The following is a 22,777-nucleotide window of genomic DNA, read 5'->3' as shown; positions in this document are numbered from 1 at the left end:
GTATTGTGAAAAATAAAATATTATTGAGAAAAACAAATTCCTCTTTTCATACACCAATGGAGACAGCCCAGAACCTTAAGCCCAAGAGTCCTGGGAAAAGTAGTGCCTTCCAGATAATCATTCCTATTTCCACTTTGGCCTCCATAGTCACAATTAAGGGGAACATCCTCTGTGGAGAAGGAACCTGCCATCCTCACCACCTTACCACCAACTAAGTGGCATTAAAGAGCACTTAAGAGTCATGATATCAGCATCCCCTATGCCTCTGTCCTGCTTCCAACCAATCCCAACAGCAATCAGCCAGAGAATCTCTGTGGAGATAAGAACTGAAAACTGATTCTAAATATGTCTGAATATGTCTCTTTAGCTGCTATGGTTATATCTATTAAAGAAAAGGAAAGTCTAAATTACTTATCAATGTAACGGAATTCAGTACAATGTATTTTTAAATACTTCATGCAAGCTACTGTTACCACCTTATATACACAATTTGATACAATACAAAGTAGAATGTGACAAAGTTCCAAGAGGAATAACTTTCAGCTTGGGGAAATCAGGGAAGACTTCCTAATAGAGGTGACAAAATAAATTAGACCAGCCAGTGGCAGGTAGGCTGCAATCTTGTTTTGCCATTCTAATTCATTTCGCACCTAATAGGTGCTTTTTCAATTGGATCGGACTTTAAAGGAAGAGATATATTTCATGAATGGAAAGGGGGGAGAGAAAATCCCAGACATAATAGATAACCCTTGTGAATAGAGAGAGGAAGAAGAGGGCAAAATGAGAAAAGATAATAGATTTATTTGGAGCTTAAAAAAATGAAAGGAAGTATGAAAATAAGATCAGAAAGAGGCCAAATTGTGAAAGTCCTTACATGCCAAGCCAAAGATTTGTATTTTAATCTAAAGGCAATAGGGAACCACTGAAAACTCAGGCAAATGACATAGCTAGAATAGCATATTATGGAGATTATTTTGTGAATTTGGACTGGAGCCTAGAAGCAGGAGGAGATGTTAGGTAGCCATTTTCAACAACCATAATATAGCAATGGACCTAAACCCAACCCATATGTGCATTAGCTTGCCAGATCCCCAGAGTGAGGTTGTTTCTCTCTCAGGTTCTAGGGGGTAATCCTAAAGCATCAGGGAATTTTTCCTAATGCAGTCAGCTTAAAACTCTTCTTCCAGCATATTTCCCCCAACATCAGCTATCAATTATATTTCCCTTATATCATCAATGATTAGTTCTCTAAAATAAATTTGATCAATTATCTCTTTAATATCATCAATAAGAAATTAATACCTGGACTACCTGCCATCTAGGGGAGGAGGCGGGAGGAAAGAGGGGAAAATTTGGAACAGAAGGTTTTGCAAGGGTCATTGTTGAAAAAATTACCCATGCATATGTTTTGTAAATAAAAAGATAATAATAAAAAATAATTCCCATTTCTCAGGAAACTGGGCAGACAGGGACTAAGTGAAATTTCCATGGTCACACAGCTAGTAAATATTTGAAGCTGAATTTTAACCAGGATAGACATAGTTTTTTAAGTAAAGAAAACTGTTAAAAGAACATAGGATATGAGTAAATGTAGGAATGATTGCCAATAAATGGAGAAGCTTGATTAGTAAAACCATTTATTAAATCCCTATTCTCCATATTAAAACATAAAGAACAACAACAAAATAAATTAATACTAATTAGTTTTTTTGTCATTGTTATTGCTGTTTTTCGGAGTGATGTTTGCTGAAAACATAATGTAAGACCCTAAGTACAAAACAGCCTCATGAACTGGGTCATACTCTCCTCTTTAACACTTTGGATTCTAAGAAAACGGGCTCACATTGAAATAGATGCTGCCATACAATGGGCACCCTTCTCCCTCTAAGTTCATTTCTGAAATTGGTGCAGCTACCGAATCAGTCCTTACTTGTTGAAGGGCATGCATCATGTTTGCTAGGTTGATCTACTACTATTCTTAGTCAAGCATATGGCTCCTCATAAGGCTGCACTTCTCCTTCACTGGTCTGGCCACCAGAAAACTCTGATTTGAATTCCTCTTTCTGCACCTCTGACAACTTGCACCATCAATCTTTAGAACCTGTAAAGCTGCAGTCATTTCTAATACTCCTTTACCTAAGAGCAGGAGAAATGGCATGACAGAGACAGAAATAAGAGCAGAGCCATGAGCTCACGAGCTGTAGACTTAGATTTTCTCTCTTAGAACACTCTACCCAGAGGCTTATTGCATTTCTTCCTTCTCACTCAAAGGCAGCAAAAGGGAGGGAAGGTGACTTGGCCAATTAGTGCTTAGATCCAGCTTAATAGCTGATGAAAAACACTTTCCTTCACCACATAGTAAATGGATAGGAAATAGTCATAGCATATATGCTCATGCTCCAAAGTGGACTTCCATTGCTCATGTCTGGAAACAGGACCTCCAATCTATTTGGCTTCTCTGAGCTTGTTCTCAGGAATGACTTATCACTGGCCAGTTCCCTATTACAATAGCATGATAACTTTTTTTTTTAAATAATAGCTTTCTATTTTCAAAATATATGAAAAAATAATTTTCAACATTCACCCTTGCAAAACCTTGTGTCCTAAATTTTTCTCCTTCCCTTCTTCCCTAGACAGCAAATAATTCAATATGGGTTAAATGTGCAATTCTTTTAAATATATTTTCATATTTATTATAGCATATTAACTTTAGAGCTGTAAGGGGCCTTAGAAAGTATTTACTTCAAACCTTTTATTTTAGAAATGAGGAAATAAAGCTCTAGAAGAGGTTATGTGCTTTGTCTAAGATTACACAGTACCAAAGAAACAATTTGAATCTATATGCTCAAGGTCAGAAGTAATGAAGCTTCACCTAGGGCAGTGGTAGGCCATGTTGAGAGAAGGCATTAAGGCCGGCTAGGTAGTGCAATTAATAGAGCACTGGGCAGGGAGTAAGGAGGACCTGAATTCAAATCCAGCCTAAGACCCTTATTAGCTGTATGACCCTGAGCAAGTCATTTAACCTTGATTAGGGAGACAGAGAAGGCAATAAATATGACACAAATTGTGGAGACTAATCTGACACAACCTAGCAATTGATCAGTTTAGTGGCTAAAAGAAGTCAAAGACTTTGTGAATGAAATAAATAAACCAGAAGAGAAGAACTAAAAATATTCAGAGTTTTGAACCTGAGAAAAAATGGTTCCATCAAGCTAAATGGGAAAGCTGGGAGAAAGGACAGGTTTGGGGGAGAAACTGAATTCAATTCAGGGCATATTGAGAACATGGAGCCATCTTACCATGTTCTCCACAGAGCTCATTACAAGCCTTCTTGTAATGGAACACTCCTGGGGAAGATTAATCTCACACCCAGGACTGCTACTCTCCTGTATACATGTATTCCATTTCCTCACCTCATTCACTCATGTGCCTTAAATAACCTCAAAAAACAGAAGCCAGCAAGTTGAATATATATTCTCTTGTGTCATCAGTAACAAGCCTCTTCAATAATAATCACATTGGCTACAATACTCTTCTTGGGTTTGTTCCAATTACAGGTAGTTGATGGCATGGTGGATAAAGTGTTGGGCCTGGAATCAGGATGACCTGAATTCAAACTGGATTCAGGCATTTACTTAGTTGTGTGATCCTAAGCAAAGGTTTGTCTCTCTCCTGTGTGTTGTCTTCCCCCTTTAAAGCATAATAAGAGAAAGGAATTTCTTTTTACTTGTGATTATATCCTGACTTGTTTCCTTCTTTCTTTCCTTCAATGCTGAGGAAGTCAAACCGTCTCCTGATTTATACAGATGATAATCAAGTTGTAGACTGAATAATAATAGCTAACATTTATGTAGCACTTAAAGGTTTGCAAAACATTTTGTATGCTTTATTGAGCCTCATTAAAAACCTTGCAAAGTAAATCATTTTGCTGATGAGGAAACTGAAGCTGAGGTAGTTAAGTGATTGTTGTTCAGTCTTTCAGTCATATCTGTTTATGACCCCATTGGGAGCTTTCTTGCCAGTGATATTGGAGTGGTTTGCCGTTTCCTCCTCTAGTTTATTTTAAAGATGAGGAAACTGAGGCAAATAGGCTCAAGTGATTTGCTCAGGGTCACATAGCTAGTAAGCATCTGAAGTCAAATTTGAATTAAGGTCTTCCTTCCTGACCTCCACATGTGCTACTCTACCTGCCTGGTTAAACAGCTTGCCTAGAGCCAAATAATAAGGGGTTTGGGAGTGGATTTTGAAACCTAGTTTTCCCAACTCTAAGACTAGCTTTATCCATTCCTTTCACTGCCTCCAATAATTATTCAGATTTAAAAAGCTGGTCAGGGAGGATTAGTAAAGAAAAACATTTGCTTGCCTGCTTAATATGACTTTTATAATTTTTCAGTCCCTAAAGAATGTGGCAGTTTTGTTTTCTTCTTCATTTTTTCCTTTTTTGACCTGATTTTTCTTGTGCAGCATGATAATTGTGGAAATATCTATAAAAGAATTGCACATCTTTAATATATATTGGAATACCTGCCATCTAGAAGAGGGGGTAGGGGGAAGGGAAGAAGGTGAGGTAAACATTTGGGTGTTCCAAGGTTTTTCAAGGATGAATGTTGAAAACTGTCTATGCATATGTTTTGGAAACAAAAAGCTTTATAAAAATGAATTTAAAAAATGGCAAAGAGACGCCACCATGTGGTCATTGAAATGAAAATATTTGGAGGATTTAGGGGCAAAGGGACTATAGAAATACTAGGTTTAGGAAAATGGACTTTTAGTTTGGTGGGGAGGATTCATCAACCATGGAGCTGAGAAGCAAGAACAAATAGCATTCATTCTGACTCTTTGCTTCCCCCTTTTTTGGCTCGAATTTATATCATGCTTTAAGATGCAAGGCATTTTACAAATATTCTCTTGTTTGATCCTCACAACAACTCTGATGTAGGTACTATTATTACCCCCATTTTATAAAGTAACTGAGACAAATAGTAGTTAACAAATAGTAGTTAAATGACTTGCCCACATAGCAAGTATTTGAGACCAGATTTGAAGTCAGCTATTCCTGATTCCATCTATCCACTAAGTCACCTATAATGTTTTTATAATTCAATGTACTGTATCTCCCATGCAACCTAGCACAGTGGTGATCACTTTTGATTATTTGTTGAATAGTTTGTGTTTGAATTTGAAGCTGATGGATAGTATAAGGATTTACAGCCTGTACCAATGTGATAATGATGAATTTATTCTCTTGTTAAACCTTCTATTGTGAGGTCCCTTAACATTGACTCCTGTCACATCAGGTCTGGATGACTAAATCCTCTTCATTTTTGTAAGTCAGAAACCTTTTCTGTCTCCCTTTTGTTTGGCATTTTGTCATACATTGTCATGAGTTGTTGCTGTTTTAGTGTGTCTGTGGTCAGTCTCTCCAAATGCTACCAGAGAGGACCCAATCTCTTTCTGTGGCAACTTTAAAGGATTGATACATCCTTGGACTGTTTAGAACAGTTCCTCATTTATGAGCAGGTTGAAATAGATGAACCATTATTACACAGGTCTCTTCCACCTCTAATATTAATTGACATCTGTATGGTATTTACATTTTTGATAAAAGTAGCTTCCATTAAATTGAGTGGATGTTCATCAGTTGGGGATGGTTGAATATAGTATATGAATATAATGGAATGGATTATTATTTTTGCTGAGGCATTTGGGGTTAAGTGACTTGCCCAGGGTCCACAGTTAGGAAGTTTTAAGTGTCTGAAGTCAGATTTTAACTCAGAGTCCTCCTGACTTCAGGGCTGGTACTCTATTCACTGTGTCACCTAACTAACCCATGGAATATTATTCTATAAGAAATGATGAGCAGATCAATTTCAAAAAGCCTTGAAAGACTTATGCGAACTGATGCTGAGTAACTGAACAGAACCAAAGGAACAATAGGATGATCAACTGTAATGCACTTGACTCTTTTAACAATTTTGTGACTCAAGGCATTTCCAATAGACTTTGGATGGAAAATGGCATCTTCATCCTGAGAAAGAACTATGGAGACTGAGTGTGAATTGACACATATTATTTTTTTACCTTTGTGTGTGTGTGTGTGTGTGTGTGTGTGTGTGTGTGTGTGTGTGTGTGTGTGTTTGCCTTTTCTATCTTATGGGTTTTTCTTTTTTCTGTTTTTTCCCCTTTACAATATAACTACTATGGAAATATGTTTTAAAATAATTGTATATGTATAACATGTCAGATTGTTTGTCTTGTGGTAGGAAAGGGAAGAAAAGAAAAATATCTGGCACAGTGTCTGGCACATCAGATTGCTTGCTGTCTTGTGGCAGGGGAGAGAAGGAAAGGAGAGAGAAAAAGACTTAAAACTCAAAGTCTTACAAAATGAGTGTTGAAAATTATCTTTATTTGTAATTGGAAAAATAAAATACTATTGAGGAACAAAAGTAGCTTCCATTAAAGTACATGATCTTATTCAATCCTCACAACAATCTGGTAAAGATGGTACAATTGTTTGAAAATGAGGAAACTAAGGTTCAAAGAGTTAATTGTCTTCATCAAGTCTCACAATTTATGAGTAAGAAGTAGAATTAGGATCCAGGTCTTAGAGATTCAAAGTCCTGTTCTCTATTCACTACCACCTCCTGTTTCTATTCTATATTTGAGCTCAATCTGATCCTGTAAGATATATGCTATATTCTTATTTTATAGATATGGAAGTGAGGTTGAGTTATATGACTTGATCATGGTCACACAGTTAGCAAGTATCAAATCAGGGATTTCATCCCATCATGCCCTCACTCCAAGTTACAATGTCCCCCCCTACATCATTCTATTCTTCTAAATTTTATGATCCTAAAACTCAGTCCCCTCCTGGAGCAGAGATTTGGATTGTAAGAATCTGAAGATGATTAGGAGACATCTAGTGAACATATTTAATATTGATATTGAAATTTGTTCCTGTGGAATCATAGATTTAGAGCTGGAAAGTACCTAAGAATTGTCTAGTGTAACCCTACTTGTTTTATAGATGAGGAAATCCAAACCCCACGAGGTTAAGTGGTAAAGTGAATAGAGCACAAGGCTTGGAGTCAAGAAGACCTGAATTCAAATCCAACCTCAGACCCTTATTAGCTGCATGGCCCTGAGCAAATCACAAACTCTATCTGCCTCAGTTTCCCTGTCTATACAATGATCATAATAGCACCTACATCCCAGGGGCCTTGTGAAAATCAAATGAGAAAATATCTGGCACAGTGTCTGGCTCATTGTAGGTGCTTAATTAATACTTACTTCCTCCCTCCTTCCCTTCCTTCCTTCCATTTTTCCTTCATTCTTTCCCCAAATCACCCAATATGTAGTCGGGGCTGGGATTTGAACTCAACTCCTCCAATTCCAAATCTATTGCTCTTTCTATACTACCCATTCCAGTTGACACTTTTGGCCAAAAGAGGTTAGTAGTTGATAATTGAGAATTGATTTATCTTGTAGTATGGATTTGGGGGCATGAGGTGTTACAGTGGGTAGAGTCTCAAGCCTGGAGTCAGGAAGATTCATTTTCCTGAGTTCATATCCAGCCTCAGATACTTATTAGTTGTGTGACCCTGAGCAAGTAACTCAACTTGTTTGCCTCCATTTCCTCATCTGTAAAATGAACTGGAGAAGGAAATGGCAAGCCACTCTGGTATCTGCCAAGAAAACTCCGAAACTGAGTCACAAAGAATCATGACTGAAAAACAATTACAATTTATTGTGTTTTGTAATTATATTGAGTATGACTGACTTGCAAGCAGTTATGGTGTATGGAAAAGATCCTGAATCAAGAGGCTTGGTGTTAAATTCTAGCATTGATAGGTATGGATGGATAAAAACAAGGGCACTGTCCTTGAGCACTCTTTTGGGGGCTTAAGAGATAAAATCTATGAAAACTGACCACATCATTGACTGGGGGATTCTGTATAAGAGGGATAATCTCCAAACAGTATTCCTGGGTGATTCTAGTGATTGCACAGTAAGTGCTGCCCCTCCAGAGTTTATTCCAGGGCATAGGATTGGAGTTGCTGTTGTCCCCCTTCTTTAAGGCTTCGCAGTGATGCTGTTTTCACAAATTACTTGATGTTGCTCCCTTGGGTAATCTCACACGGATATGAAGAATACAGGAAAGTCTGGGAATCAAGCCCAGATCTCCTCTTTTAGGATTTTCAAGGGTTAGGAGCCCCGTCATCATCAGGGAAATGACAAGGGCGACACCTCGTGGAGACAAGTAATAACTGTTTAGTCAAGCCCTGAACTATGTACATTGTGAAGAGCAAAGAAATCAAGGGGCGCCCTGTTAGCAGCCTCCAGATGGACGCTGCTCGATAAGTCCGAGAGGCTTTCTGGATGAGAGGTCAGCCATTTTCACAATGAGAAAAAATTCCAGGCCATGAGCAAATGGCCTTGGCCAATGATGATGATGGATGATGGTGACATCTCACATTTATAAGGCAATTTAAGTTTGCCTAAAGAGCTTTATATAAATTATCTCACTTGGTGATGAGCATCTTCCATTTTCAAGACACTTCATGTTTCTCCAAGTGCTTTCATCTATGTCATATCCCTGGATCCTGACCACAGCTTGGTGAGCTAGGCAGATAAAGTATATCTCATTCTATGTAGCTACTGCTTATTCACATTATTGATTCCATTTTAAAGATGGGAAAACGAAAGCTGCTAGAAGCTAAGCAATATGTAGCTAAGAAAGAGAACAGGAAGGATTTGAAACCAAATCTTTTGCCTTCCTGGTACAGTAATCCACTGGATTATACTGCCTCACAATAATAAGGTGGTCTTAGAACAAAATAACTCCACTGGCTTATTATTCCTTACAGAGTTACTCCTAGAATCCAAGATAAGCAGTTCTCTTCCTTTTCCTCTCTCTTAGTTGTGATGAGAATAAGTAGAAGGTTTTCCTCCTTTTCCCTCTCCCTCTCTCCCTCCCTCCCTCTTTCATTCTCCCTCTCCCCTTTCAGTCTCTCCCTCTTCCCCTTCCTCCCCCTTTCCCTCTCTCCCTTTTCCATTCTCCTTGTCCCTCTTCTTTCTTCTTTCTCCTCCTCCTCCTCCTCCTCCTCCTCCTCCTCCTCCTCCTCCTCCTCCTCCTCCTCCTCATTCTTCTCCTCCTCCTTCCTCCTCCTTCTCCTCCTTCTTCTCTGTCTCTCTCTGTCTCCCTGTCTCTATCTCTGTCCTATCTATCTCTCTTTCTCTCTCTTCATTGTGCTACTTAGTTGCCCTTAGCAGTGGTCTCTTTGAGGACCCAACGTTATTGATAATCAAAAGACTGAAGAGGGAGGGACTTCCAGTAAAACATTTGGAAAACAATATATTCAGGCTATTATTAAGTGCTGACATGAAGTGACATAGACAGTATATTCCTTAATGTTGAGAGGAAGGAAAGAGATCAATTTGGTTGGCATGGTTAGGCAAAGTTTCAAGGAGAAAGAACTTTATTGGGGAATTGATGGACAGGCAGACAGATCTACATGAGCAGAGGTAGGGAAATGGGAAAGAGCTATGCTTATATCTATAAGAAATCTTTTCTGAGTGATGAATTGCTGACAGGGGAATAAAGGGAGGTGGAGTGGATTGGTGGTGACAAGTTATACAGAATCTTAAAAATGAAAAGACTTCCTTGGAGTACTAAAATCTCTGGACCAAAGGATATGGACAATTTAGTCATATTTTTAAAGGAAATTCCAAGTGTTTTCCAGACTAGTTGGATCAGTTTATAGCTTTAACAGCAGCTTATTAATGTACCTATTTTTCTTTCCTCAGTCCCTCCTTAAGATGATAACCTCATGAAGCTGACCTTTATGTGGATGACTGCATCTAATTATTCCAGGAAAGCTTCAGCAATTGCCCAAGGTATCTAATTGACCTGATTGAATATTTCCATTTTATGCCACCTTTGTCAATTTTCTGAATATGAGATGAAACCTCACACTTGCTTTGATTTCTCATTTTTCTTTTGATTAGCAATTGGGCATAATGTTTCATATAGTTGTAGTGGCTTATATTTCTTTTTTTGACAATTGTTCATTCTCTCCTTTGTCCATTTGTCCAGTGGAGAAATCCTTTTGACTTTATATATTTGCTATAACTCTCTAAGAAAAGCAAAAACTTCACATAGTCAGATATCCAAATAAGGAAGAAAGCCTATGGCTTTCTCGCACACAGAGAGCTGTTTTTTTCTTTTGAGACTTTGATGGAATGGATATTTCACTGCCAGAAGAAGATTCTTTGCTTCATGTCAAGCTCTTTGGAATAGAGTGGAGCTATTCCTGCAAAATGGTTCCTTTATTTTTAAGACTTTTTTTTTAATTGTATTTCCTGGTTTCCAGTGGCCATAGAATAGGCCTTACTCTAATCAATAAAGTGTTCCAAGCCAATATCCTCTCCAGGAAACCAAATGGAGAATCTTTTTGAACCCCATCCTACAAACAAAAACACCCAAATCCTTGCTTCACAATCATTAAAAGCTAATTTTAAGATAATCCTGGAGAGACAGCTAGGTGGTGCAGTGGATAGAATTTTGAACTTGGAATTTGGAAGACCTGAGGGAATTCTGTCTTAGTTACTTAATATCTATATGATCCTGAGCCAATCAGCTAACTTTTTTCAGTCTATTTCCTTATCTGCAAAATGGAAATAATAATAATATAACAACTCTTTCACAGGGTTATTATGAAAATTAAATAAGGTGACATATAAAGCACTTTGCAGGCTTTAAAGTAGTCTGTCAATGCTATTATTGGAATTGCTGTAATCCTTGTAAAGGGTGGCAATAGCTATTTCCTTGTTGCCCCAACAGGTTAACTGCTCTGATTACCTGGGGGTGAACACATGAATTTGATCTTTATGTAGATGATTGTGTCTGTGTATTGTAGGAAAGCTGCAACAATTGCAGAAGGTATTTAACAGGCCTTGATTAGAGATGAAACTTATTAAAAAACCAAAGTAGAAACTATATGTAAAGCCTAGGGAAGTCTGTGGTATTATGGAAAGAAAAGTGGCTTAGAGTCAGGGGATCTAGATTCAGATCCCTTCTTTATATGGCCATTGGCAAATCATTAAGTTTCTCAAAGTCTCAGTAGAATAAAGGAGTTGGACTAGAGGTCTTCTGGTGTTTAGATGAACTCTGATGCTACGGGAGGGGGGAGAAGCAAACATTTATTAAGCACTTATTGTCAGTTTAAAATTGTGTTAAGTGCTTTACAAATATTATCTTATTTGATCTTAAGAACAACCCCAGGAAGTAGGGATTATAATTATATATTATAATAATAGGCACTATTTTATAGTTGAAGAACTAAGGCCAACAGAGATTGAGTGACTTTTGCCAGAGTCGCACAGCCAGTGTCTGAGGCTGGTTTTGTATGCCCAGCATTCTGTCACCCAGCAGGTTGTATGATAACTTGTATATCAAGAGAGCCAGCAGTATGATAACATTTACCTTGGTTGGAAAAAGAACATCATGGGAAGACATTCCACATAGTGTAAAGTCAATAGACTGAGTCTAAATTTATACAACACTGATAAAAAAGGAAGAGTCTATAAAGATTGTTGCAGAAATGTTTAACTCTTCAACGTTACCATCAATGATCTATGTAAGAATGCTGGCCCGTGGGCAGCTAGATGGTGCAGTGGATAGAGTACCACCAGGAAGATTTGGGTTCAAATCTGACCTTGGACACTTAACACTTCCTAGCTGTGTGACCCTGGGCAAGCCACTTAACCCTAATTGCCTAAGCAAAAAAAAAAAAATACTGGCCCACAAAAACTATGAAGAGCCAAAGCTATGCAAAGCCAAAGCAATGTAAAAAGGATGAGTAAAATAATTCTGTAGCTATAAATAGAATAGAATATTATTCTTTTGTCAGAAATCATAAATATGAGGAATTTAGAGAATCATGGAAAGACTTGTATGAACTGAAACAGGATGAAGTAAATAAGAACCAGGATAATAATACACACAATGATTACAATAACAAACAAAAATAATAATGGAATGAAGCCAAATCTCTATCCCAGTCGTCCTGCTCTATATCTAGTCACTGGACTCAGATGGCTCTAGAGGAGAAACTGAGGCAGGTGACTTTGCCCAGCTCTCCCTCACTTAAATCCAAATCATTTGCAGGTCATGGCACCACCTCCCTGATGTCATGATCCTCTTGGAGAACAAAGGAAAAAAAACAATAGCAACTGTTTTCAAGTCCCTTCATAGCTTTCTTAATATTATTCCCTTATATGGTTCTTGGAGTTTAATTATTAATTAATATTAATAATAGCAACTGCAACAACACCATTATGTAGTGCTTTGAGGTTTGTAAAACATTTTACATATGTCTTTCACTAGATCCTCTCAGTAGCCCCATTAAGTAGGCGCTATTATTATGATCACCATGTCATAGATGAGAAAACTTGAGACCAAAATTGGTTTAGGGACTTATTCGGGGTGATACAACTAGAAAGTATCTGAAGCAGGATTCAAAATTGGGTTTTCCTGATTCCAAATCCAATAGTCTATTCAATATACCACTTAGATTTGGGTTCAAGTTCGTCTTCAGATGCTCACTAGGTGTGTAACTTATGGTCAAATCAATTAGCTTCTCAGTTTCAATTTCTTCATTTATATATGTGAACAATAATTGCCTCAATCTCATAGGGTTGTGGTGGCATGAAATAAGATAATATAAATCACTGATAATCTTAATGTGATTAATAAATGATAATTGATATTATTCAAGTCTTCACTAATCTATCTATTTTTTGTACACTTATTTCATTCGCCTCAGTTTAAAGGGCAGTTAGATGGTAGAGGGAGAAAATGTTGGTCCTAGAGTCAGGAAAATTCATCTTCCTTAGTTCAAATCTAGCCGCAGATATTTACTAGTGTGTGATACTGGGCAAGTCACTTAACCCTGCTTGCCTCAGTTTCCTTATCTGTAAACATGTCCTGGAGAAGGAAATGGCAAATCACTCTTCTATCTTTGCCAAGAAAATGATTGAATGAGAACTTATTTTTTTAAGCCTTATTATCAGAATACTTTTTTATTCCTTCTCTATTTTTATTTTTTATTTAACTTTTTTCAAATCTTTAATTATATTTTATTTTTTCAAATACATGCAAGGATAGTTTTCAACATTCATCTTGTTGAATGATAGCTTAAACATATAATTGTATTACTTTCCTGAATTTTCTAGTTATTTCATTTATGTTATTCTTGATTCCCCAACTCCTAAAGGGCATGGACAATTTGCTTCCCTTATGGTGTCTGGCACATAGGTAGCTGACTGAGTAAATTCATATTTATTGAGTTATAGCATCCCCTGAATCATTGAATCGCAGGATGATGAAATTTGTAAAATAATCTAGTCCTATATCTTCATTTTACAGTTGGGGAAACTGAGTCCCAAAGAGTGGAAACTAATTTGCCTGAGGCCACATGGACAATTAGTGGCAAAAGCAGGATTCTTTTCTGGACTATTGATTGTTTTTCCTGTAATTGATATTTCCTATTTGCATAGTGTTTCAAGACTTCCAGAGTTTATTAATCTTAACTTTATATGCCCCTATACAAGTCTGACTTTATCTTCTTTTTCTTGATGATCACATTTTCTGCTATGGGACGTATCATTCACCTATTCTTAATTGTCTATACAGGTTCCTCTGCTCATTCTGGTAAATTTCTATCCATCGTTTCTCTGGAAGTAGATAGAATTGATTAATTTTGTAGCCACCAGGGGGCTGCAGACCATCTTTGTTAGGAAAGACAGAATTTTAATCTCATCCAGCAGGTTAATTCATTCTGTTCCGTAGAGAAATGCACTTTTTAGTGAATTCATCTTTTTAGGCCTATCTGTTTGCATTTTTAATAAATCAAATATTTCACAGGGATCTTACTGTTATGTTTTTTTTATGGTGTGGCCGGAGTACTGTGGGTAAAATTGTTTTCAAGTTAAATAGGTTGCCTTTTTTTTTTTTAAATGGGGAGACTTAGGGGGTTCATTAAGTATTTGCACTAGTGCTTACCAAGTCTTCACAGATCTCTTTTCTGAAGAAAATACTGACTTCCCTGTGGGTTCTGATGTCTATGGCTGTTGTTGGATGACCATCTGTTTAGGGGAAATTATAAATCTGGCCCCTAAAATCTCACAACGAAATGATTACTGCTTCTCAGCACAATTCACATCTAAAGCATAGGACTCCCACTAACACAGAGAAGCTATATTACAGGTGTTTGTTAATACATGCCATCATGACCTGGCAGTGGTGTAGAATGTGTCAAAAATTAAATAAAAATATGATATTTGAAACAATCTGATATTTTAATTATCCATTGCCCTAGCAGATCTGATTTTTCTTTCTTTCTTATTAAATTATTAGAAAGCAAAGTACGTGGAATAGATTGTTTTAGTCTTTGGTAGAAATGTCATCCCTGGTGCACACTTTAATTTTCTGTACTCTGTATAAGGAGTTTGGTGTCCCCAAAGTCTTGGTCAGTTTTTAGTTTTAATAGCTTAAGGCTGCAGTAAGACTTTAAGGATACCTTGTAGAAGAACCATCCTATTGGATGGTCTGGGTTCTTTGTAAACCTCTAATTGAAGTTGTCATTCGCCATGTTGTACAGCTTCCTTTAGAATATAAAGTTTAGAACAGAGTCCATGTGATAGATGAAAGATTCTTTGGGCTTAGATCCAGGGGAGGAAATAAAAGTTGTCTTCATGCATGAATTTGTGTTCTTTCTCTTGTCAGAAAATGAAAACTACAGCCCAGCTTATTTCAATTGTACTTTTGATCCCAGGAAATAAGGTCAAATGCAGTGCCCAGTTATAATAATCAGGTCATTTCAGGTGCCTGTTAACATCTGCTTCTGCTTTCCTTTAGGTAATGATTCTTCTGTCTGAAGAGTGCCAAATGCACCATGTTTTAAATTTAATCTGCCTCCAGTTCTTCTGAAAGTTGGCAGGATCTCGAACATTTTGGGTGGCAGAGTAAGGACTTTGTCAGTATTTTCATTTTTATTCTAAGGGAAGTTGTTTAATTGTGTTCAACTCTCTGTGACCCCATTTGGAGTTTCTTGGCAAAAATAATAGAGTGGTTTTGCCATTTCCTTCTCCAACTCATTTTACAGAGGAGGAAACTGAGGCAAACAGGATTATTAGGATGTCAAGGCAGGAGTTGTAAGACTGTGCTAGGGCCATGATGACCTTTCCCTGCTCTGTTGTAGCATTGACTGTCGGTTCCACTCATTTGGGTAAATGTGCCATACTGCCTTGTGTTGTGATGAGCACTCAATTGGCATCAGAGGACTGGTCTCTCCTGTTTACTAACTGTGTGCCTTGTTTTTAAATGAAAAAAATTAGATTAATTGATCTCTAAGGTCTCATATAGTATAATAATATAATTCTCAGCACAAGATGGTGTTCACTATGTGTCTTTGGAGAATAAGGAGGATTGGACTAGATGGACTCTGGGAATGCTTCTGACTCTAATCCTATGATCCCTTGACATCAGTCCTGGGTTCCTACTGCCAGAATTATTTCTAGGAAGTGAAGAATCAAGATCAATTCTCCTAGACTTGGAACCCTACTTCTCTTTTCAGACTCAGTAGGGCCAGTTGGCCAGACCCCATTAATTCTCTCTCCTTTTGCTTAGTTTCATCTGTGGCATTTGGAAATCTTTGTGCAGATCAGCACCTGAGACAAACATGTTGCCTTTTTCCTGAGAAGGCCCCATATCCAACTTCTTGCTAAAGGATTGGTCTTTCTTTAGCAATGAGAGTCATCTCCCAGCTGTGTACCAAATTCACAAATTTTAAAAATAGCCATCATACCTTAAATAGATCTAGCATAGCAAAACAGCTCAGCTGAGGCCTCAGGGGCTGGAGCACTCACTCCTCCCTATCTGGTACCCAGCCTTTGCCATTTGTGGAGTTAGAACAGTGCTAGGGAACCTCCCTCTGGTGCCAGAGGACTCCTTCTTTCCCATACCATTGGCACTTCAGCAAAACCCCTACTCCCATGTCCCTAGGACGGTATTAATTATAGTAAATTAAATGTAGACTCAGAAGTCTAGGGCTTCCAAAGTACGTAAGGGAATAGGTAAAAGAAGTACTTAAGGTGCAAAATGAATTGGGTGGGACATAATTTATCCCTAACTCACAAAAAGGGAATGCTAAGCATAGAAGAATCACAAGTATTAACAGAACTATTAGAATAGAATTCAGTAACAATTTTTAAGCTATAGTTCTAACCATTTTAGAAGCTGACATCTTAGTGTATCTAAAGTTAATATCAGCAGTTTTTAAAGAATATAATCCAACATTTTATATTTCGTCTAAGCACTACACTGTCCTACTCCTTCAAATCCATGTCTATCATCCAGTCAAAATTTTATTAGCTATTATATATGACTTCCAAGACACTCCCCTTTTTTCTTCAATTAGTTCAGTGTCTCACTTAAAGTCTTTCTCTCCTCTACTTCTGCCCTCAAATTGAGAACTCCAAGGTACTTCAAGATATTAATACTCCCTCAAACATGCTAAGCTGCTAGTCCCTTAATTTACTCATTTCCCATGACCTGTTTCTCCAAACTACCTCAACTACACACAGAAATGATCATATCCTTGATCTTGCCATCACCTATAAATGTCTGGGCATGGGGGAGGCAAATCTAGACCTGTTATTTCCTTGTTACAAGTAGCTCCCATGGGTACACAATGATGTCAGTCAGCAACTTGTCTGTAAGTTTTAGAGGTTTATAAGTCTCATTTAGAGGTCAAATAAGTTCCCTGGAAGTCACACAGTATATGTCAGAAGTAGGGCATGTACCCATATCTTCCTCATTCTAAGGCTGGTCCTCTGTCTCCTCTGCAAAAGGTATAACAGAGAAAATTCTCGTCCAAATCACTTCAGTCTTATGTGGAAACTTTATTTTATTTATTTATTTTTTTTTCCCCTGAGGCTGGGGTTAAGTGACTTGCCCAGGGTCACACAGCTAGGAAGTGTTAAGTGTCTGAGACTAGATTTGAACTCAAGTCCTCCTGAATTCAGGGCTGATGCTCTATCCACTGTGCCACCTAGCTGCCCCTTGTGGAAACTTTTATTAAATAAATGTAGTCTATAGTCATTATTTTTTGAAAAGGAACTGGGAGCAGGAGTGCTTGGTTGAGGAAGAAAACAAGCCTCTTTCCTTTTTCATCTTTCTGTTTCTCTCTGTCCCTTTCTTTGTCTCTGTCTCTGTATCTCTCTGTTTCTGTGTCTCTGTCTCTATTTTTCTTTCTCCTTTTTTCTCTGGCTCCATTTATATTTGTGTCTCTGGGTCTCTTTTTCTCTTAGTCTATTTCTATCTCTGTATTTATTTCTCTTTCTCTTTTTTCTCTGTCTCTCTTTTTCTCTCTGTCCCTATCTCTATGTCTCCGTCTTTCTTTTTTTCTCTTTCTCTCAACAAGCTACTCTTTATCCATGGCTTTCTGAAGCCACTGGGTCAAAGGGGGCTTTCTCCTATTTACTAAGTTTCCCTCTAAAAAATGCTACCTCAATTTGTGTGGTTTGGATTAATTTAATTCTTTCTCTACTTTTAAGGATCAATAATAATAATAAGTGTCAATAAGATACCTTTGTTCCACTTGAGTCCCCACTTGGGAAAAATCCCAGTGACTTAGAAAGGGACTTTCCCTTTCTCTATTTGTGTCCTTGGGTGATCCTAGCTATCAGCTATTTTTGGTCTTCCTCTCCCCTTACAAGGACACAGACATACAATGAACAATATCTCAGAGAAACCAATGCTTTTGGTTTGAGAACACAGGATAAAATGCAGAAACCAAAAAGACCCTTAAAGTTTTAAAAGAAGAACTAACTGTATAGCTCAGCCCAAGAACCAGAGCATGGTAAGGGATGAGAAAATAGGAACTCATACCTGTCTGGTTCTCAGCATCAGAGAAAGCTAGCACTGCTGTTCATGGGCTCCAAATTGTTTAGCTTGCCTTTCCCTGGGTGAAAAAAAAGAGGCAGGGGCAGTAGTGGCTGTGGCAAAGCTGAGCATCCACCCTTCTCCCTGGTTCCAGACTCCAGACTCCCACCTTCTCTCGTTCTCTCCCTGGTTACTTATTCTGGAACTTCCCTTATCTCCCTATCTACATGGCTGCTTAGTTTTCTGCTCCCCTTTAAGATGGAGGAAGTCACAGCCTTCACTCTTTGGATCAGAATATACTGAGGATTTTTCTCATCCATCTCAGCTGCATTCTAATTTTCTGGGCAAGAGAGGGCTATGTACATATGCTATACATATAATGACTTAAGAAAAAGAAACAAAGCAAAATGAAGTAGTAGTTGTCATAACACACACACACACTGCATACTCCTGAGATATCTCTCTGTCTGTCTGTCTCTTTCTCTTTATCATATCTATTTCTATCTTTCTTTCAGTCTCTGTTTCTGTATGTCTCTTTCTTTCTCTCTCTGTCTCTGTCTGTCTCTATCATCTTTCTTTCTGTCTTTCTTTCTGACTATTTCTGTATGTCTCTTTGTTTCTGTCTCTCTGCCTCTGTCTCTCTTGGATATACTGGATCTGGAGTCAGGAAGATCTAAGTTAAAATCTGATCTCAGACATTTATTGACTATGTGATATTGGGCAAATCACCTGTTTGCCTCCTGTTTTCTTAACTGTAAAACGGACTTAATAAAGAGAACCTACTTAGCAGGGTTATTATAAGAGATAATTTTTATAAAAATGTACACAGCAAATTGCCTGGCACAATAGCTGTAGCCAATATTTATATAATATCCTGCTATGTGTCAGGCACTCTGTTAAGCACTTACAAATATTAGCTCATTTTCTACTCAAAACAACCTTGAGAGGAAGATGCTATTATTATTCTCACATTACAGATTAGGAAATTGAGGTAGAGATTAAATGGCTTGCCCAGCATCACACAGTAAGTCTCTGAAGCCAGATTTGAACTCAACTCCTCCTGAAACCAGGCCCCACACTAGCTGCCTCAGTAAAGTAGATAGTATATAAATGCTTATCCTTTCCCTTCCTCTTCTCTACAAAGTAAATGCCCACAAAATCCTGTTTAAATGTACTGAGGACACATATAGTTTTTGTCATTATTAAAGCTTTTTATTTTCAAAACATATTGCATAGATAATTTTCAATATTCACCCTTGCAAAACCTTGTGTTTCAATTTTTTGCCTCCCTTCCTCCCACTCCCTCCCCCAGATGGCAAGCAATCCAATATATATTAAACATGTGCAGTTCTTCTATGTATATTTCCATAATTATCATGCTGCACAATAAAAATTAGAGCAAAAAGAAAAAAATGAAAAAGAAAACAAAATGCAAGCAAATTACAACAAAAAAAGTAAAAATTCTATGCTGTGATTCACACTCAGTTACTACAGTCTTCTCTCTGGGTGCAGAGAGCTCTCTCCATCACAAGACTATTGGAACTGGCCTGAATCACCTTTCTGTTGAAAAGATCCATGTCCACCAGAATTGATCATCGCATAATCTTATTGTTGCTGTGTATAACAGTCTCCTGGTTCTGCTCATTTCACTTAGTATCAGTTCATGTAAGTCTCTCCAGGTCTCTCTGAAATCATTCTGCTGGTCCTTTTTACAATAACATCCCATAACAATAATATTCCATAACATTGATATACCATAATTTATTCAGCCATTCTCCAACTGAAGAGCCTCCATTCAGTTTCCAGTTTCTGGCCACTACAAAGAGGGCTGCCACAAACATTTTGGCACATACAGGTCCCTTTCCCTTCTTTAAGATCTCTTTGGTATGTAAGCCAAATAGAGATCCTGATGGATCAAAGGGTATGCACAGTTTGATATCCCTTTGGGTATAGTTCAGAATTACTCTCCAGAATGGTTGGATTAGTTCACAACTTCACCAACAATGTATTAATGTCCCAGTTTTCCCACATCCTAGCCAACATTCATCAGTATCTTTTACTGTCATCTTAGCTAATCTGAGAGGTGGGGCACATACAATTTCAAGGAACCCTGAACTTATGAAACTTTATGGTAAAGAGGGATCTGGAGTCTGTCCTTTGATGACTTGAATGATTATAGCATAAATTTGGACCCACAGTATTAAAGATTTGGAAGAGCTCTGAGGGGTCATCTTGTCTACTTCCAACCCAAAGCATGAATTATGTTTATAAGGTCCATTATAGACATTTATCTAAGTACCCAATGATCTCTGAAGATTAGGAACTCAGTACTTGTCAATGCTGACTATTCAATGCTGGACAGCTCTAGTTTTTTTTAAATAATATTTCATTTTTTCCAAAGACATGTAAAGATAGTTTTCAACATTCATTTTTGTAAGATTTTGAGTTCCAATTTTTTTTTCTCCAATCCTCCCTTACCTTCCCCCTCCCCAAGACAGCAGACAATCTGACATAGGTTGTATATGTATAATCATTTTTAACATATTTCCATATTAATCATATTGTGAAAGAAAGATCATGAGATCATGTTAAAAACATGAGAAAGCACAAAACAAAAAAAAAAGGCATAAATGGTATTTTTCAATTTGCATTCAGTCTCCATAGGTCTCTCTTTGGATGCTGATGGCATTTTCTATCCCAAGTCTATTGGAATTGTCTTGGATTGGCTGAGAAGAACCAATCCTTGATCATCCCATAATCTTGTTATTGCTGTGTGCAATTTTCTGGTACAGTTTTCCTGGTTCTGCTCACTTCACTAAGTATCAGTTATGCAAATCTTTCCATGTTTTTCTGGAATCAGTCTGCTCATCATTTCTTATAGAACAATAATGTTCCATTACATTCTAAAACCACAATTTATTTAGTCATTCCCCAATTGATGGGCATCTACTCATTTTCCAATTCCTTGCCACCATAAAAAAAATAGTACTAATTCTTAAAAATTGTAAATGTTATTATCTTTTGTTTTTATCTCTTTATTTTTTAACATCCTATTCTTATGGAGCTGTCTCTTGTAACCAAAAACAAAGAAGAGAGAAAGAAAGAAGTCCAGCAAAACAGGGAACAATATACACTAAATCTGGTGGTATATGAACCATTCTGCAGCCATAATCCTCCAACTCTGCAAAGAAGCAAGGGAGGAACATTTTCTGACCTCTTTTGAAGGGATGAAGTTTAATTATATAGCACTCAGTTTGGGGGATTTTTCTTCGCATTGTTGTAGTCCTTGTGAATTTTGTTTTATGGGAGTCTTGCAATGCTCTCCTGAATTGACAACCAGCTCCAATTAAGAAAATTTCCTTTATATTCAGGTGACATCTGCCTCCTGCAACTTCCACCTATTGGTCCTAATTCTGCCCCATGCCTGTGAACTTGGCTGTTGCCATGGAGAATGATGGGGGAAGGCTGGGCTGCTCTGCAGTTGAAGGAGAAAGCGGAGGACTTGGCTCATCACCAAAACCCAGAAGAGCACAGAAGATCTGATTGTGGCAAATTGGGGTGACTCTTTGTCTACCTTGTCATCCTGCTTCTTGTCTGGTAGTAGGCAGTGGCAGTGGGAACCAGACTTTACCCTTCACTAGCCCCCTCTTAGGAAATGGGGTGATTCTTGCTTGGGGCACTGTTTATCCTTCACTGTTACTCCCACTTCTAGCCTTGTCAGCGTCCCTGAGGTTGTACCAGGCTCCTGATTTTGCTCTGATTATTCTGCCTTCTGAAGAGACTTCCTGGATGCAATGCTTTTCCCTGCTCCTCGACCTGGAGAGTATTCTATCAGTATCCTGGACTCTGCTCACTTTAGTACTTGATGGTTGCCTACCCAAACTCAAGGGGGAGGAAGAGGAGAGGACTAGTTCTTCCCTTTAAGGGGGAGCAATTTTAATTCTCTTTTATATGAAGGATTGGTTTGGAAAGTCTGTATCCTTTATAAAATGGATTTCTTAAATATATATATATATATATATATATATATATATATATATATATATATATAGATTAAATATTAGGGATTTTCTTAAAAGTTTAACTCCCTTCCAAAGGCCATCCCATTGTTCATGTCCACAGAAGTCTTCTCTCATGTATGAGAATTTGATGATGGACTCAGAGGGGCTGGCACTTTAAAAAAACAGTAACAACACAATGAGGACTGTCATTTCCTTCCAGATTAATGCAAATTTCTACCGAGAGACTCCCTCAGATCTCCTTTCCCCATGCCCCTGGCCAGGGACCCGGCAGCTGGCTTTGGTGAGGCAGGTTATTTTCCTGGGAGCTGGGACACTGGGACTGGCCCAGTGGGCCCAGACAGGCAGCCCATGGGAGAGCCCTGGCCATCTCCTCATGTGGGTGAACGAGCCAGAAGCAAGATGCCAATTAAGCTTAACAACATTAATCTTTGGGGGCTAAATGGAAGAGATAATTACTATGGTGACACTCTCACACTTTCAGAATGGAAAAACAATACTTTTCCTTGAGCAAATGTTGAGAGTTCTTCCTCTTCTTTCTCCTGAAGGATTCTTTCTTCACAAAGGAGAAGTACTTGCAGAGCTGATGTGAAGATGGAATGAGACAAAGGCCAGTGTCTGGCACACAGCAGGCGCTTAACCAGTGCGTGTCCTGTCCCCCCTGCCTTTCGTTCTTGGAAGAAGAGAAGCTCCCGAAGTGGAAGTTTTGTGTGTATTCTCCCATTTTCATTAGTGGGTAACTCTCCATGACCCCATTTGGGGTTTTCTTAGCAAAAGTCTTGGAGCATGCCATTTCCTTCTCCAGTTT

The 22,777-nt window shown here is 38.0% G+C and overlaps 1 long non-coding RNA gene across 1 annotated transcript in view; it reads left to right on the top strand.

Moving 5' to 3' along the window:
- LOC141549638 (uncharacterized) overlaps window positions 1-21,901 on the top strand; it is a 41,320-nt gene extending 19,419 nt beyond the window's left edge. The window contains exons 2-3 of the long non-coding RNA XR_012484407.1: window positions 9,811-9,900; window positions 21,322-21,901. This is a non-coding gene — a long non-coding RNA (uncharacterized LOC141549638). The remainder of the gene's footprint in view (window positions 1-9,810; window positions 9,901-21,321) is intronic.
- Window positions 21,902-22,777: the final 876 nt, after the last annotated feature.

Source organism: Sminthopsis crassicaudata, chromosome 1 (genome assembly GCF_048593235.1).
Source record: "Sminthopsis crassicaudata isolate SCR6 chromosome 1, ASM4859323v1, whole genome shotgun sequence".
Classification (NCBI taxonomy): Eukaryota; Metazoa; Chordata; class Mammalia; order Dasyuromorphia; family Dasyuridae; genus Sminthopsis; species Sminthopsis crassicaudata.
The sequence above is the reverse complement of the archived record's forward strand: the minus strand, read 5'-3'. Positions and strand labels throughout refer to the sequence as shown.